This window comes from Arachis stenosperma, chromosome 2 (genome assembly GCF_014773155.1).
Source record: "Arachis stenosperma cultivar V10309 chromosome 2, arast.V10309.gnm1.PFL2, whole genome shotgun sequence".
In the NCBI taxonomy this organism is placed as follows: Eukaryota; Viridiplantae; Streptophyta; class Magnoliopsida; order Fabales; family Fabaceae; genus Arachis; species Arachis stenosperma.
This window is the reverse complement of record NC_080378.1, coordinates 61,220,000-61,236,261: the sequence shown is the minus strand read 5'-3', so window position 1 is coordinate 61,236,261 and position 16,262 is coordinate 61,220,000. Positions and strand designations below refer to the sequence as shown.

Genomic DNA, 16,262 nt, shown 5'->3' with positions numbered 1-16,262 from the left:
CACCAAGTGGGCCCGGAAGTGGATTTTTATGTCATTTACTCATCTTTGTAAACCTTAGGCTACTAGTTTTCTATAAGTAGGACCTTTTACTATTGTATTGAGATATCGGGGGTAGCTATCTTCATTTTATGCTATCTTAGATCATTGGGAGGCTGGCCATTCGGCCATGCCTAGACCTTGTTCTTATGTATTTTCAACGGTGGAGTTTCTACACACCATAGATTAAGGTGTGGAGCTCTGCTGTACCTCGAGTATTAATGCAATTACTATTGTTCTTCTATTCAATTCCGCTTGTTCTTTGTCCAAGATATCACTTGTTCTTCAACTTGATGAATGTGATGATCCGTGACACTCATCATCATTCTCACCTATGAACGTGTGACTGACAACCACCTCCGTTCTACCTTCGATTGGGTGAATATCTCTTGGATTCCTAATTGCACGATGCATGGTTGATCGCCTGACAAACGAGTGCTTGCCTGACAACCGAGCCAGCCATTCCGTGAGATCAGAGTCTTCGTGGTATAGGCAAGAACTGATGGCGGCATTCAAGAGAATCCGGAAGGTCTAACCTTGTCTGTGGTATTCTGAGTAGGATTCAATGATTGAATGACTGTGACGTGCTTCAAACTCCTGAGGGCGGGGCGTTAGTGACAGACGCAAAAGAATCACTGGATTCTATTCCAGCCTGATCGAGAACCGACAGATGGATAGCCGTGCCGTGACAGGGTGCGTTGAACATTTCCACTGAGAGGATGGGAGGTAGCCACTGACAACGGTGAAACCCTTGCATAAGCTTACCATGGAAAGGAGTAAGAAGGATTAGATGAAGACAGTAGGAAAGCAGAGAGACGGAAGGGAAGGCATCTTCATACGCTTATCTGAAGTTCCTACCAATGAATTACTTAAGTATCTCTATCTTTATCTTTATGTTTTATGCGTTTATCACCATACCCATTTGAGTTTGCCTGACTAAGATTTACAAGATGACCATAGCCTGCTTCATACCAACAATCTCCGTGGGATCGACCCTTACTCGCGTAAGGTTTATTACTTGGACGACCCAGTGCACTTGCTGCTTAGTTGTGCGAAGTTGTGTTAATGCCATGGTATTTAACACCAAGTTTTTGGGGTTCATTACTGGGGATTATGAGAGTTGTGAAAAGTATTGTTCACAATTTCGCGCACCAAGTTTTTGGCGCCGTTGCCGGGGATTGTTCGAGTATGGACAACTGACGGTTCATCTTGTTGCTTAGATTAGGTATTTTTCTTCAGAGTTCTTAAGAATGAATTCTAGTGTTTCAAGGTGATGTTCTTATCATCACCAAAGCTGATTGATTCTCATCAATTTAGCTCTTGAATGCAATGTCTTGCTGAAGCTTGGCTAGCCATGTCTAATTCCTTTAGACTAAAGCTTTAGACTAACATTGCATGATTCCTGGAATTCTCATTAAGAATTTTGATATGTTTATTTTCTTTTCCACTTAATTTTCAAAAAAATCCAAAAAAATTACAAAATCATAAAAACCAAAAATATTTTATGTTTCTTGTTGAGTCTAGTGTCTCATTTTAAGTTTGGTGTCAATTGCATGTTTCTGTTCTTCTTGCATTCATGTGTCTTAAGTGATCTTCAAGATGTTCTTGATGATTTCATTACTCTGATCTTTAAATTCTCTTGACTTGAGTGTTTTGTGTTTTGTCATATGCATTCTCATTTTGTTAGTGTCAGTAGTATACAAACTGCTAAGTTTGGTGTCTTGCATGCATTGTTATTTGATTTTAGTTGCATTTTGATTATTCCTCATTATTAAAAATCCAAAAATATTTTTAATTAGTGTCTTCTCAAGTCAATAATGCAGAGAATTGAAGATTCAGAACATACAGCAGAGGAATTGCACAGAAAAAGCTGGGCGTTCAAAACGCCCAGTGAAGAAGGACAGACTGGCGTTTAAACGCCAGCCAGGGTGCCTGGTTGGGCGTTTAACGCCCAAAAAGGTAGTGCATTGGGCGTTAAACGCCAGAATGTGCACCATTCTGGGCGTTTAACGCCAGGATGGCACAAGGGGGAGGATTTTGTTTTCAAATCAATTTTTTTTCAAGTTTTCAAAGTTTTTCAAAATCAAATCTTTTTCAAATCATATCTTTTCAATCGAATGTTTTCAAAATCAATTTCTTTCCTTTTTCAAAGATACTTGCTAACCATTAATGATTTGATTGAACATTTTAAGTATGTTGCCTTTTCTGTTGAGAAAGGTTTAATGTTTGAATCATATCTTTTCTTGTTAGCCAAGTCATTAACTTTTAAAATCAAATCTTTTTAAAATTGTTTTCAAATCATATTTTCTCAATCACATTTTTTTAAAAAAAAAAAACCAATCATATCTTCTTAACCACATCTTTTTCAAAATAGTTTTCAATCAAATCTTTTTGACTTCTAATTTCAAAATCTTTTTCAAAAATCACTTGATTTCTTTCTCACTCTTATTTTCGAAAATTAATTAGTGTTTTTCAAAAATGTTTTCAAATTCTTTTACTTAATTTTCGAAAATCACTTTCCCTCCTCTCACATCCTTCTATTTATGGACTAACACTATTCCTCAATGCACAATTCGAACTCCATCTTTCTTGATAAGTTCGAATTCTCTACCTCTGTCTTCTATTTTTCTTTTCCTCTGACATCTCAAGGAATCTCTATACTGTGACATAGAGGATTCCACACTTTCTTGTTCTCTTCTCTTTCATATGAGCAGGAATAAAGACAAAAGCATTCTTGTTGAAGCTGACCCTGAACCTAAAAGGACCTTGAAGCGAAAGCTAAGAGAAGCTAAGGCACAACTCTCTGCAGAGGACCTAACAGAAATCTTCAAAGAAGAACACATGGCAGCCGAAAACAACAACAATGCCAACAATGCAAGGAAGGTGCTGGGTGACTTTACTGCACCTACTCCCGACTTCTATGGGAGAAGCATCTCTATCCCTGCCATTGGAGCAAACAACTTTGAGCTTAAGCCTCAATTAGTTTCTCTAATGCAACAGAATTGCAAGTTTCATGGACTTCCATTGGAAGATCCTCATCAGTTTTTAACTGAATTCTTGCAAATCTGTGACACTGTCAAGACTAATGGGGTTGACCCTGAGGTCTACAGACTTATGCTATTCCCTTTTGCTGTAAGAGACAGAGCTAGGACATGGTTGGACTCACAACCTAAAGAAAGCCTAGACTTATGGGAAAAGCTAGTCAATGCCTTCTTGGCAAAGTTCTTTCCACCTCAAAAATTGAGTAAGCTTAGAGTGGAAGTCCAAACCTTCAGACAGAAGGATGGAGAATCCCTCTATGAAGCTTGGGAAAGATACAAACAATTGATCAGAAAATGTCCTTCTGACATGCTTTCTGAATGGAGCATCATAGGTATTTTCTATGATGGTCTCTCTGAACTATCCAAGATGTCTTTGGATAGCTTTGCTGGAGGATCTCTTCATCTGAAGAAGACGCCTACAGAAGCTCAAGAGCTGATTGAAATGGTTGCAAATAACCAATTCATGTACACTTCTGAAAGAAATCCTGTGAACAATGGGGCAAATCAGAAGAAAGGAGTTCTTGAGATTGATGCTCTGAATGCCATTCTGGCTCAGAACAAGATATTGACTCATCAAGTCAATTTGATCTCTCAAAGTCTGTCTGGAATGCAAAATGCACCAAGCAGTACTAAGGATGCTTCATCTGAAGAAGAAGCCTATGATCCTGAGAACCCTTCAATGGAAGAGGTGAATTACCTAGGAGAACCCTATGGAAACACCTATAATTCTTCATGGAGAAATCACCCAAATTTCTCATGGAAGGATCAACAGAGACCTCAACAAGGTTTCAACAATAATAATGGTGGAAGAAACAGGTTTAGCAATGGCAAGCCTTTTCCATCATCTTCTCAGCAACAGACAGAGAATTCTAAGCAGAACCCCTCTGACTTAGCAACCATGGTCTCTGATCTAATCAAAACCACTCAAAGTTTCATGACTGAAACAAGGTCCTCCATTAGGAATTTGGAGGCACAAGTGGGACAGCTGAGCAAGAAAATTACTGAACTCCCTTCAAGTACTCTCCCAAGCAATACAGAAAAAAATCCAAAAGGAGAGTGCAAGGCCATCAACATGGCCGAATTTGGAGAGGAAGGAGAGGAAGTGAACGCCACTGAGGAAGACCTCAGTGGGCGTGCACTGACCTCCATTGAGTTCCCCAACGAGGAACCATGGGAATCTGAGGCTCAAAATGAGACCATAGAGATTCCATTGGACTTACTTCTGCCTTTCATGAGCTCTGATGAGTATTCTTCCTCTGAAGAGGATGAATATGTCACTGAAGAGCAATTTGCTAAATACCTTGGAGCAATCATGAAGCTAAATGACAAGTTATTTGGAAATGAGACTTGGGAGAATGAACCTCCTTTGCTCACCAAAGAACTGGATGACTTGTCTAGGCAGAAATTACCTCAAAAGAGACAAGATCCTGGGAAGTTTTCAATACCTTGTACCATAGGCAACATGACCTTCAAGAAGGCTCTGTGTGACTTAGGGTCAAGTGTAAACCTCATGCCTCTCTCAGTAATGGAGAAGCTAGGGATCTTTGAGGTGCAAGCTGCCAGAATCTCATTAGAGATGGCAGACAACTCAAGAAAACAAGCTCATGGACTTGTAGAGGATGTTTTGGTGAAGATTGAAAACCATTACATCCCTGCTGATTTCATAGTCCTAGAGACTGGGAAGTGCATGGATGAAACCATCATCCTTGGCAGACCCTTCCTAGCCACAGCAAAGGCTGTGATTGATGTTGATAGAGGCGAACTGATCATTCAAGTGAATGAAGAATCCTTTGTGTTTAAGGCTCAAGGATATCCCTCTGTCACCATGGAGAGGAAGCATGAAGAGCTTCTCTCAAATCAGAGTCAAACAGAGCCCCCACAGTCAAACTCTAAGTTTGGTGTTGGGAGGCCACAACCAAACTCTAAGTTTGGTGTTGAACCCCCACATTCAAACTCTAAGTTTGGTGTTGGGAGGTTCCCACATTGCTCTGATCATTTGTGAGGCTCCATGAGAGCCATCTGTCAAGCTACTGACATTAAAGAAGCGCTTGTTGGGAGGCAACCCAATGTTACATTTTATCTATTTTCTTTTGTTATTTTATGTTTTTTGTAGGTTGATGATCATGAGAAGTCACAAAATCAATTGAAAAAGCAAAAACAGAATGAAAAACAGGAAGAAAAACAGCACACCCTGGAGGAAGAATTTCGTGGTATAGGCAAGAACTGATGGCGGCATTCAAGAGAATCCGGAAGGTCTAACCTTGTCTGTGGTATTCTGAGTAGGATTCAATGATTGAATGACTGTGACGTGCTTCAAACTCCTGAGGGCGGGGCGTTAGTGACAGACGCAAAAGAATCACTGGATTCTATTCCGGCCTGATCGAGAACCGACAGATGGATAGCCGTGCCGTGACAGGGTGCGTTGAACATTTCCACTGAGAGGATGGGAGGTAGCCACTGACAATGGTGAAACCCTTGCATAAGCTTGCCATGGAAAGGAGTAAGAAGGATTGGATGAAGACAGTAGGAAAGCAGAGAGACGGAAGGGAAGGCATCTTCATACGCTTATCTGAAGTTCCTACCAATGAATTACATAAGTATCTCTATCTTTATCTTTATGTTTTATGCGTTTATCACCATACCCATTTGAGTTTGCCTGACTAAGATTTACAAGATGACCATAGCCTGCTTCATACCAACAATCTCCGTGGGATCGACCCTTACTCGCGTAAGGTTTATTACTTGGACGACCCAGTGCACTTGCTGGTTAGTTGTGCGAAGTTGTGTTAATGCCATGGTATTGAACACCAAGTTTTTGGGGTTTATTACTGGAGATTATGAGAGTTGTGAAAAGTATTGTTCACAATTTCGCGCACCAATTAATGATTAAAAGATAAATAAAACATAAAATAAAGATAGAGATACTTATGTAATTCATTGGTGAGAATTTTAGATAAGTGTATGGAGATGCTTTGTCCCTTCCGTCTCTCTGCTTTCCTACTGTCTTCATCCAATCCTTCTTACTCCTTTCCATGGCAAGCTGTATGTTGGGCATCACTGTTGTCAATGGCTACAATCCCGTCCTCTCAGTGAAAATGTTCAATGCGCTCTATCACAGCACGGCTATTCATCTGTCGGTTCTCGATCATGTCGGAATAGAATCCAGTGATTCTTTTGTGTCTGTCACTAACGCCCCACAATCGTGAGTTTGAAGCTCGTCATAGTCATTCAATCTCTGAATCCTACTCAGAATACCACAGACAAGGTTTAGACCTTCCGGATTCTCAAGAATGGCCGCCAATGAATTCTAGCTTATACCACGAAGATTCTGATTAAGGAATCCAAGAGATATCCACTCAATCTAAGGTAGAACGAAGGTGGTTGTCAGGCACACGTTCATAGGTGAGAATGATGATGAGTGTCACGGATCATCACATTCATCAAGTTGAGGAACAAGTGATATCTTAGAACAAGAATAAGCTGAATTGAATAGAAGAACAATAGTAATTGCATTAATACTCGAGGTACAGCAGAGCTCCACACCTTAATCTATGGTGTGTAGAAACTCTACCGTTGAAAATACATAAGAATAAGGTCTAGGCATGGCCGAATGGCCAGCCTCCCAAAGAGGGTCTGTTCATACCCTGACCGAGCTCTCCAAACTCGGTAAAGCTGATAGAAGGCCCGACCTCGACCCAAGGCCCACGTTCGAGGTCGGACCTCGGACAAACAGGCCAAAGAAAGGCCCATCAGAAGGAACTAAGCCCAAAACCTAAAGGCCGAAAGGGCCTGGGAAAGGCGGTTCCGCAAAGATAGAGATGAATCTCCCAAAAGATAAGATAAGATAAGAATATCTTATCCAGGGATGATCGCAGCCAACTACTATAAATACACTGGAGCACCCAGGTATAACTCATACTCTAATTCTACTTGATATCTGCTTGGACCCATGCTAACTTAAGCATCGGAGTGTCATTGCAGGTACAACCCCCCGCCGTTCAGCACAACCAGCTCGGGTCTCAGACCCACCACCTCGGGCCTTGCCGGAAGACCGAGCTGCACGTTTCAGGTAACCCTCGGAACAGGGTCCAATCATAAAAACATGATCAAAAGATAATCCGAAGATTGAAAGATCCCCCCTAATACAATAGCAAAAGGTCCTATTTATAGAGAACTAGTAGCCTAGGGTTTACAGAAATGAGTAAATGACGTAAAAATCCACTTCCGGGCCCACTTGGTGTGTGCTTGGACTGAGCATTGAAGCTTTCATGTGTAGAGACTTTTTTGGAGTTAAACGCCAGCTTTTGTGCCAGTTTGGGCGTTTAACTCCCACTTTTGTGCCAGTTCCGGCGTTTAACGCTGGGAATTCTGAAGCTGACTTGGAACGCCTATTTGGGCCATCAAATCTCAGGCAAAGTATGGACTATTATATATTTCTGGAAAGCCCTGTATGTCTACTTTCGAACGCAATTGAGAGCGCGCCAATTGGGCTTCTGTAGCTCCAGAAAATCCACTTTGAGTGCAGGGAGGTCAGAATCCAACAGCATCTGCAGCCCTTTTCAGCCTCTGAATCAGATTTTTGCTCAGGTCCCTCAATTTCAGCCAGAAAATATCTGAAATCACAGAAAAACACACAAAATCATAGTAAAGTCCAGAAAAGTGAATTTTAAATAAAATCTAATAAAAATATAATAAAAACTAACTAAAACATATTAAAAGCATACTAAAAACAATGCCAAAAAGCGTATAAATTATCCGCTCATCACAAAACCAAACTTAAATTGTTGCTTGTCCCCAAGCAACTGAAAATCAATAGGATAAAAAGAAGAGAATATACAATGAATTCCAAAAACATATATGAAGATCAATATTAATTAGATGAGCGGGGCTTTTAGCTTTTTGCCTCTGAACAGTTTTGGCATCTCACTTTATCCTTTGAAGTTCAGAATGATTGGCTTCTATAGGAACTCAGAATCCAGATAGTGTTATTGATTCTCCTAGTTAAGTATGATGATTCTTGAACACAGCTACTTTATGAGTCTTGGCCATGGCCCAAAGCACTCTGTTTTTCAGTATTACCACCGGATACATCCATGCCACAGACACATAACTGGGTGAACCTTTTCAGATTGTGACTCAGCTTTGCTAAAGTCCCCAATTAGAGGTGTCCAGGGTTCTTAAGCACACTATTTTTGCTTTGGATCACGACTTTAACCGCTCAGTCTCAAGTTTTCACTTGACACCTTCACGCCACAAGCACATGGTTAGGGACAGCTTGGTTTAGCCACTTAGGCCAGGATGTTATTCCTGTAGGCCCTCCTATCCACTGATGCTCAAAGCCTTGGATCCTTTTTATTGTCCTTGACTTTTGGTTTAAAGGGCTATTGACTTATTCTGTTTGCTCTTCTTTTTTTTTAATTCACTAATTTTTCTTGTTTCAAGAATCATTTTTATGATTTTTCAGATCCTCAGTAACATGTCTCCTTTTTCATCATTGTTTCAAGAGCCAACAATTTTAACATTCATGAACAACAAATTCAAAAGACACATGCACTGTTCAAGCATACATTCAAAAATCAAAAGTATTGCCACCACATCAAAATAATTAATATGTTATAAAATTCGAAATTCATGCAATTCTTCTCTTTTTCAATTAAGAACATTTTTCATTTAAGAAAGGTGATGGATTCATAGGACATTCATAACTTGAAGGCATAGACACTAAGACACAAACATAAATAAAACATAAAGCATAATTTTCGAAAAACAGAAAAGTAAAGAACAAGGAGATTAAAGAACGGGTCCACCTTAGTGATGGCGGCTTGTTCTTCCTCTTGAAGATCTTATGGAGTGCTTGAGCTCCTCAATGTCTCTTCCTTGCCTTTGTTGCTCCTCTCTCATGATTCTTTGATCTTCTCTAATTTCATGGAGGAGAATGGAATGTTCTTGGTGCTCCACCCTTAGTTGTCCCATGTTGGAACTCAATTCTCCTAGGGAGGTGTTGATTTGCTCCCAATAGTTTTGTGGAGGAAAGTGCTTCCCTTAAGGCATCTCAGGGATTTCATAATAAGGAATTTCCTCATGTCCATGAGTGGGATCTCTTGTTTGCTCCATCCTCTTCTTAGTGATGGGCTTGAAGTCATGCCTTCTCAGTTGAACCGGCTTCCCTCTTGAATCTCTCTTCCATTGAGCGCCCTCTTCACAAATGTCTATGAGGACTTGGTCCAACCTTTGATCAAAGTTGACCCTTCTAGTGTAGGGGTGTTCATCTCCTTGCATCATGGGCAAGTTGAATGCCAACCTTACATTTTCCGGACTAAAATCTAAGCATTTCCCCCGAACCATTGTAAGCCAATTCTTTGGGTCCGGGTTCACACTTTGATCATGGTTCTTGGTAATCCATGCATTGGCATAGAACTCTTGAACCATTAAGATTCTGACTTGTTGAATGGGGTTGGTAAGAACTTCCCAACCTCTTCTTCGGATCTCCGGATATTCACTCTTTTTGAGTTTGAAAGGGACCTTGGGAATCACCTTCTTCATGGCCACAACTTCATAGAAGTGGTCTTGATGCACCCTTGAGATGAATCTCTCCATCTCCCATGACTCGGAGGTGGAAGCTTTTGCCTTCCCTTTCCTCTTTCTAGAGGTTTCTCCGGCCTTAGGTGCCATAAATGGTTATGGAAAAATAAAAAGCAACGCTTTTACCACACCAAACTTAGAAAGTTTGTTCGTCCTTGAGAAAAAGAGGAAAGAAAAGAGTAGAAGAAGAAGAAATAGAGGAGATGGAGGGGGCTTTTGTGGTTCGGCTGAGGGAGAGAAGTAGTGTTTAGGTTGTATGAAAATGAAGGAGTGAAGAAGGGTTTATATAGGGGTGGAGAGAGAGGTAGGGTTCGGCCATTATAGGTGGGTTTGGGAGGGAAAGTGGTTTGAATTTGGATGGTGGGGTTTGTGGGGTTTTATGAAGGATGGATGTGAGTGGTGAAGAGAATGGTGGGATTTGATAGGTGAGGGTTTTTTGGGGAAGAGGCATTGAGGTGATTGGTGAATGGGTGAAGAAGAGAGAGAGTGGTGGGGTAGGTGGGGATCCTGTAGGGTCCACAGATCCTGAGGTGTCAAGGATAGCTCATCCCTGCACCAAGTGGCGTGCAAAACGCCCTTTCTGCCAATCCTGGCGTTAAACGCCGGGCTGCTGCCCTTTTCTGGCATTAAACGCCAGTTTCTTACCCATTCCTGCGCCAGTCTGGTGCCCCTTTCTGGCGTTAAACGCCCAGAATGGTGCCAGACTGGGCGTTAAACGCCCTTTTGCTGCCCTTACTGGCGTTTAAACGCCAGCAAGTTTTTCCTCCAGGGTGTGCTGTTTTTCATTCTGTTTTTCATTCTGTTTTTGCTTTTTCAATTATTTTTGTGACTTCACATGATCATCAACCTATAAAAAACATAAAATAACAATCGAAAATAGATAAATATAACATTGGGTTACCTCCCAATAAGCGCTTCTTTAATGTCAGTAGCTTAACAGTGGGCTCTCATGGAGCCTCACAGATGTTCAGAGCAATGTTGGAACCTCCTAGCACCAGACTTAGAGTTTGAATGTGGGGGTTCAACACCAAACTTAGAATTTGGTTGTGGCCTCCCGACACCAAACTTAGAGTTTGACAGTGGGGACTCTGTTTTACTCTGTTTTGAGAGAAGCTCTTCATGCTTCCTCTCCATGGTTACAGAGGGATATCCTTGAGCCTTAAACACAAAGGATTCTTCATTCACTTGAATGGTCAATTCTCCTCTGTCAACATCAATCACAGCCTTTGCTGTGGCTAGGAAGGGTCTGCCAAGGATGATGGATTCATCCATGCACTTCCCAGTCTCTAGGACTATGAAATCAGCAGGGATGTAATGGTCTTTAATCTTTACCAGAACATCCTCTACAAGTCCATAAGCTTGTTTTCTTGAATTGTCTGCCATCTCTAGTGAGATTCTTGCAGCTTGTACCTCAAAGATCCCTAGCTTCTCCATTACAGAGAGAGGCATGAGGTTTATGCTTGACCCTAGGTCACACAGAGCCTTCTCGAAGGTCATGGTGCCTAATGTACAGGGTATTGAGAACTTCCCAGGGTCCTGTCTCTTTTGAGGTAATCTCTGCCTAGTCAAGTTATCCAGTTCTTTGGTGAGCAAAAGGGGTTCATCCTTCCAGGTCTCATTACCAAATAACTTGTCATTTAGCTTCATGATTGCTCCAAGGTACTTAGCAACTTGCTCTTCAGTGACATCTTCGTCCTCTTCAGAGGAAGAATACTCATCAGAACTCATGAATGGCAGAAGTAAATCCAATGGAATCTCTATGGTCTCAGTGTGAGCCTCAGATTTCCATGTTTCCTCATTAGGGAACTCATTGGAGGCCAGTAGACGTCCATTGAGGTCTTCCTCAGTGGTGATCACTGCCTCTTCCTCCTCTCCAAATTCAGCCATGTTGATGGCCTTACACTCTCCTTTTGGATTCTCTTTTGTATTGCTTGAAAGAGTACTAGGAGGGAGTTCAGTAACTTTCTTACTCAGCTGACCCACTTGTGCCTCCAAGTATCTAATGGAGGACCTTATTTCAGTCATGAAACTTTGAGTGGTTTTGATTAGATCAGAGACCATGGTTGCTAAGTCAGGTTGGCTCTGCTTAGAATTCTCTGTCTGTTGCTGAGAAGATGATGGAAAAGGCTTGCCATTGCTAAACCTGTTTCTTCCACCATTATGGTTGTTGAAACCTTGTTGAGGTCTCTGTTGATCCTTTCATGAGAGATTTGGATGATTTCTCCATGAAGGATTATAGGTGTTTCCATAGGGTTCTCCCATGTAATTCACCTCTTCCATTGAAGGGTTCTCAGGATCATAAGCTTCTTCTTCAGATGAAGCGTCCTTAGTACTGCCTGGTGCAGCTTACATTCCAGACAGACTTTGAGAAATCATATTGACTTGCTGAGTCAATATTTTGTTCTGAGCCAATATGGCATTCAGAGTATCAATCTCAAGAACTCCTTTCTTCTGATTTGTCCCCTTGTGCACAGGATTCCTTTCAGAAGTGTACATGAATTGGTTATTTGCAACCATTTCAATGAGTTCTTGAGCTTCTGCAGGCGTCTTCTTCAGATGAAGAGATCCTCCAGTAGAGCTATCCAATGACATCTTGGACAGTTCAGACAGACCATCATAGAAGATACCTATGAGGCTCCATTCAGAAAGCATGTCAGAAGGACACTTTCTGATCAATTGTTTGTATCTTTTCCAAGCTTCTGATGCCAAGGCATCTTAGGCTAGTTTCACTAGCATTTTTCTGTTAGTTTTAGTTGTTTTATGCATTTTCTTGAGCTTAAAGTAACCAAGAATGGTTAAATGAACAACAAAGCAATGAACCATCCAAACAGTATGATTTTGATGCAAATTCCATGAGTTTTTAGTTATATTACTTGAATGCTATGAATGGATGATTTCTCATGAAATTTTGCAAGACTTTGATGCAATTGTTTGGATGATTTCAGGGAAGAAGAGGCTAGGCAAGGAAGCAACAAAATCAATAAAAGAAGCTTGAATATCAAATGTGGAGTTTAAGCTCCAGTTTAAGCCTAAACTGGAGCTTAAACGCCAGAATCATGAGAAAGGAGGAAATGCTGTAACTGGTGTTTAACCTCCAGTTTAACCTTAAACTGGAAGTTAAACGCCAGAATGAGAAAGGCACTAAGAAGCATTTCTACGTTTAACCTCCAGTTTAACCTTAAACAGGAGGTTAAACGCCAGAATGAGAATTGAACTAAAGGAGCATTTCCACGTTTAACCTCCAGTTTAACCTTAAACTGGAGGTTAAACGTGTTCGACACTTTTTCTCACCAAGGAGCAATTCCACGTTTAACCTCCAGTTTAACCTTAAACTGGAGGTTAAACGCCAGAAGCAAGTGAGGCACCAGGAGCATTTCCACGTTTAACCTCCAGTTTAACCTCAAACTGGAGGTTAAACGTGTTCGACTATTTCTCTCCTCCAGGGTTACTTTCTTCATTCCCACGTTTAACCTCAAATTGGAGGTTAAACGTGTTCGACCCATTCACACTCCTGGGCGAGTTTCTTCATTCCCACGTTTAACCTCCAGTTTAACCTTAAACTGGAGGTTAAACGTGTTCGACCACAAATTGCCTCCAGGGTTGCTTTCTTCAATTCCACGTTTAAGCTTTAGTTTAACCTTAAACTAAAGCTTAAACGTGTTCGACCATACCACAACCCATAGTTGCTTTCTTCCATTTCCACGTTTAAGTTTCAGTTTAACCTTAAACTGAAACTTAAACTTCAACTTAAACGCCACTTTTTGAAAGGGTTTCTGGGCCAAATATATTGAAGTTTAAGTTAGCTTTGAGCACAAAGTTCAACTTAAACGTATTATGGTATGAAACCCAATTGAATATCATGGTTTATGGGATTGGGCCTAAAGAATTGATGAGTCTGGAACTTCAAATTGTTGAGTTTTGTGTCATTACTTGTTTATCACTAAGTTTGCTCAATGAATGTTACAGAATGGGATCACAGCCTCATCAGGATTATGGACCATAAACCCAAAGCAAAAGGAAATCAAGGAAAAGCCTCAAAGCCCAAGAAACACAACAGAAGCTCAATTTAGAAAGTGTATAAATAGGATAGAATTTAAGTTAGTTAAAAACTTTGGACACTGGGAAACTTTTGATCATTTTGCTATTTTTCATACTTTGTAATTGAATTCAGAGCTATGACTCACTAAACCCCTTTCATTGGGTTAGGGAGCTCTATTGTAATTCAATGAATCAATAATAGTTTTCATCTTCTTCTTCAATCTTTTCTCTTGAATTTTGTTAGAAAGCTTCTCGATCTAATTCCATTGGGTAGTTGTCTTGGGAAAGAAACTACCCATAATTGGAATCCTTCGGAACCTTGGGAAAGGAATGATGGATTCATGCTAGAGAAGCTTTCTCACAGTGAATTGGATTGGGGTTTGGATGGATATTGTGACATGTAATCCTACCAAATTGTGGTTCATGAAACTGTGTGGTATAATCAGTGATCGAGCATCATCTCTTCTTATGAACATTTAAACCAAGGGATTGGGAATTTGTTTGTCTTTAGAGAGAATTGGTGAGCCAAGGAATTGGGATCCAATCATATAAGATTGCCAAGCAAGATTCAATGAATGCATTGGTTGAGGAAGAGATGAAAATGTTTTGATTCGGAGATTTCAATATCTCCTGACCCCAATGAACCCCTCTTTCTGATCTACACTTTCTATTTACATTCTGCAAATTTCAATTCATGCAATCACCCCAATTCCCTTTACTTTCAGCAATTTACTTTTTCGCACCTTAATTCTCGCAATTTAAGTTTATGCAGTTTCAATTCCTTGCAATTTACGTTTCCTGCCACATTTACTTTATGCAATTCACATCCAAAAGTTGATTCCGCTCAACTAAACAAACTTCTAATTCGAATTGCTCATTCAACCAATCCTTGTGGGATTCGACCTCACTCTATTGTGAGTTTTTACTTGACGATAACCGGTGCACTTGCCGGAAGGAATTTTGCCGATCGTGCAATTTCCTAAATCGTAGCATATCAAGTATATGCGCATCAAGTTTATGGCGCCGTTGCCGGGGATTAGTTTTCGATTGACAATTCTCAAATTGGAAGTTAACTAGATTGAGCATTTTTCTTGTTTTGTTAATTTAGTTCTAATTACTTGTTGAATTTTTTTAATTTCTGCACTCTGTTATTTGCTTTCTCTCTTTATGCCTTTAAATTCAAGCAACTAACTCACTGACCCACTAACTATTTGAATTAATTCCTCAATTGCTCTAACCATACTCTGCCATTAACCAAGAGTATTCCACTTGTTTGTTGCTTGTGGTGCGTTCTTGTATGACAGGTAGGAGAGGAGAGACATCAACTCCTCCATATACCGAACCAGAGAGGACCCTTCATAGACTTAGAAGGGAAGCAAGAGGGAAGAGAGTACTGAGAGAAGAAGAATCTGAAGGAGAATCTGAGGACAACTTTGAGGAAGTTCTAGATCTCAACATGGATAGAGAATTTCACAACCATGAGAGGGCTGATGGAAACAATGCCATTCCTGAGAGGAGGGTTCTTGGTTCATACATAAACCCAACCTCTGGGAATTGTGGAAGCAGCATTCAGAAACCACCCATTCAGGCCAATAATTTTGAACTCAAACCACAGTTAATATCACTGGTGGAGAACCATTGTTCATTTGGTGGGAGTGTTAATGAAGACCCAAACCAACATCTCACAAAATTCCTGAGAATTTGCGACACTGTGAAGTCCAATGGAGTCCAGGAAGATGCCTATAAACTGCTCTTGTTTCCATTTTCACTTAGGGACAAGGCAACTAAGTGGCTGGAATCATTCCCAAGGGACAGCCTAACAACCTGGGATGAGGTGGAGAGCAAGTTTCTGGCACGTTTCTACCCCCCACAAAAGGTCAATAGGCTTCGATCTGAGGTTCAGACTTTTAGACAACAAGATGGTGAGACGCTCTACGAGGCATGGGAGAGGTTCAAAGAATTGACAAGGAAATGTCCACCAAACATGTTCCCTGACTGGGTGCAATTGCATATTTTTTATGATGGACTTTCTTATGAATCAAGGAAGGCTGTAGACCATTCATCAGGAGGTTCATTGAACAGGAAAAAGACTGTGGAAGAAGCTATTGAAGTGATTGAGACAGTGGCTGAGAATGAGTACTACTATGCTTTAGAGAGACACAACACTAAGGGAGTCATGGAGCTGAACCATGTTGATACAATTCTAGCTCAAAACAAGGTGTTTGCCAAGCAACTAGCAGAGCTCACCAGGAAATTAGACACAAAGCAAGTGGCTGCGATACACACACAAGATCAAGAGGAAGTAAGCATTGAAGGAGGTGATTGGGAAGAGGCCAACTATGTGGGAAACCAACAAAAGCAATCATATGATCCACACTCCAACACTTACAACCCAGGTTGGAAAAACCACCCAAACTTTGGGTGGGGAAACCAGCAAACCCAACCACAAAACCACAAACCTTACAACCACAACCAACATAACAATTCCACATACCAAAACTCCAACCAAAGATCATACCAAGCCACACAAAACACTTACTCCCAACCACCATATCATGGCCAAAA

At 40.8% G+C, this 16,262-nt stretch overlaps 2 non-coding genes across 2 annotated transcripts; both read right to left on the bottom strand.

Moving 5' to 3' along the window:
- Window positions 1-3,282: 3,282 nt before the first annotated feature.
- LOC130964863 (small nucleolar RNA R71) lies at window positions 3,283-3,390 on the bottom strand. Its single transcript, XR_009080930.1, has one exon. It is a non-coding gene; the product is annotated as a small nucleolar RNA R71 (small nucleolar RNA).
- Window positions 3,391-15,579: 12,189 nt separating this feature from the next.
- On the bottom strand, window positions 15,580-15,683 carry LOC130964243 (small nucleolar RNA R71). The gene has a single exon (XR_009080345.1). It is a non-coding gene; the product is annotated as a small nucleolar RNA R71 (small nucleolar RNA).
- Window positions 15,684-16,262: the final 579 nt, after the last annotated feature.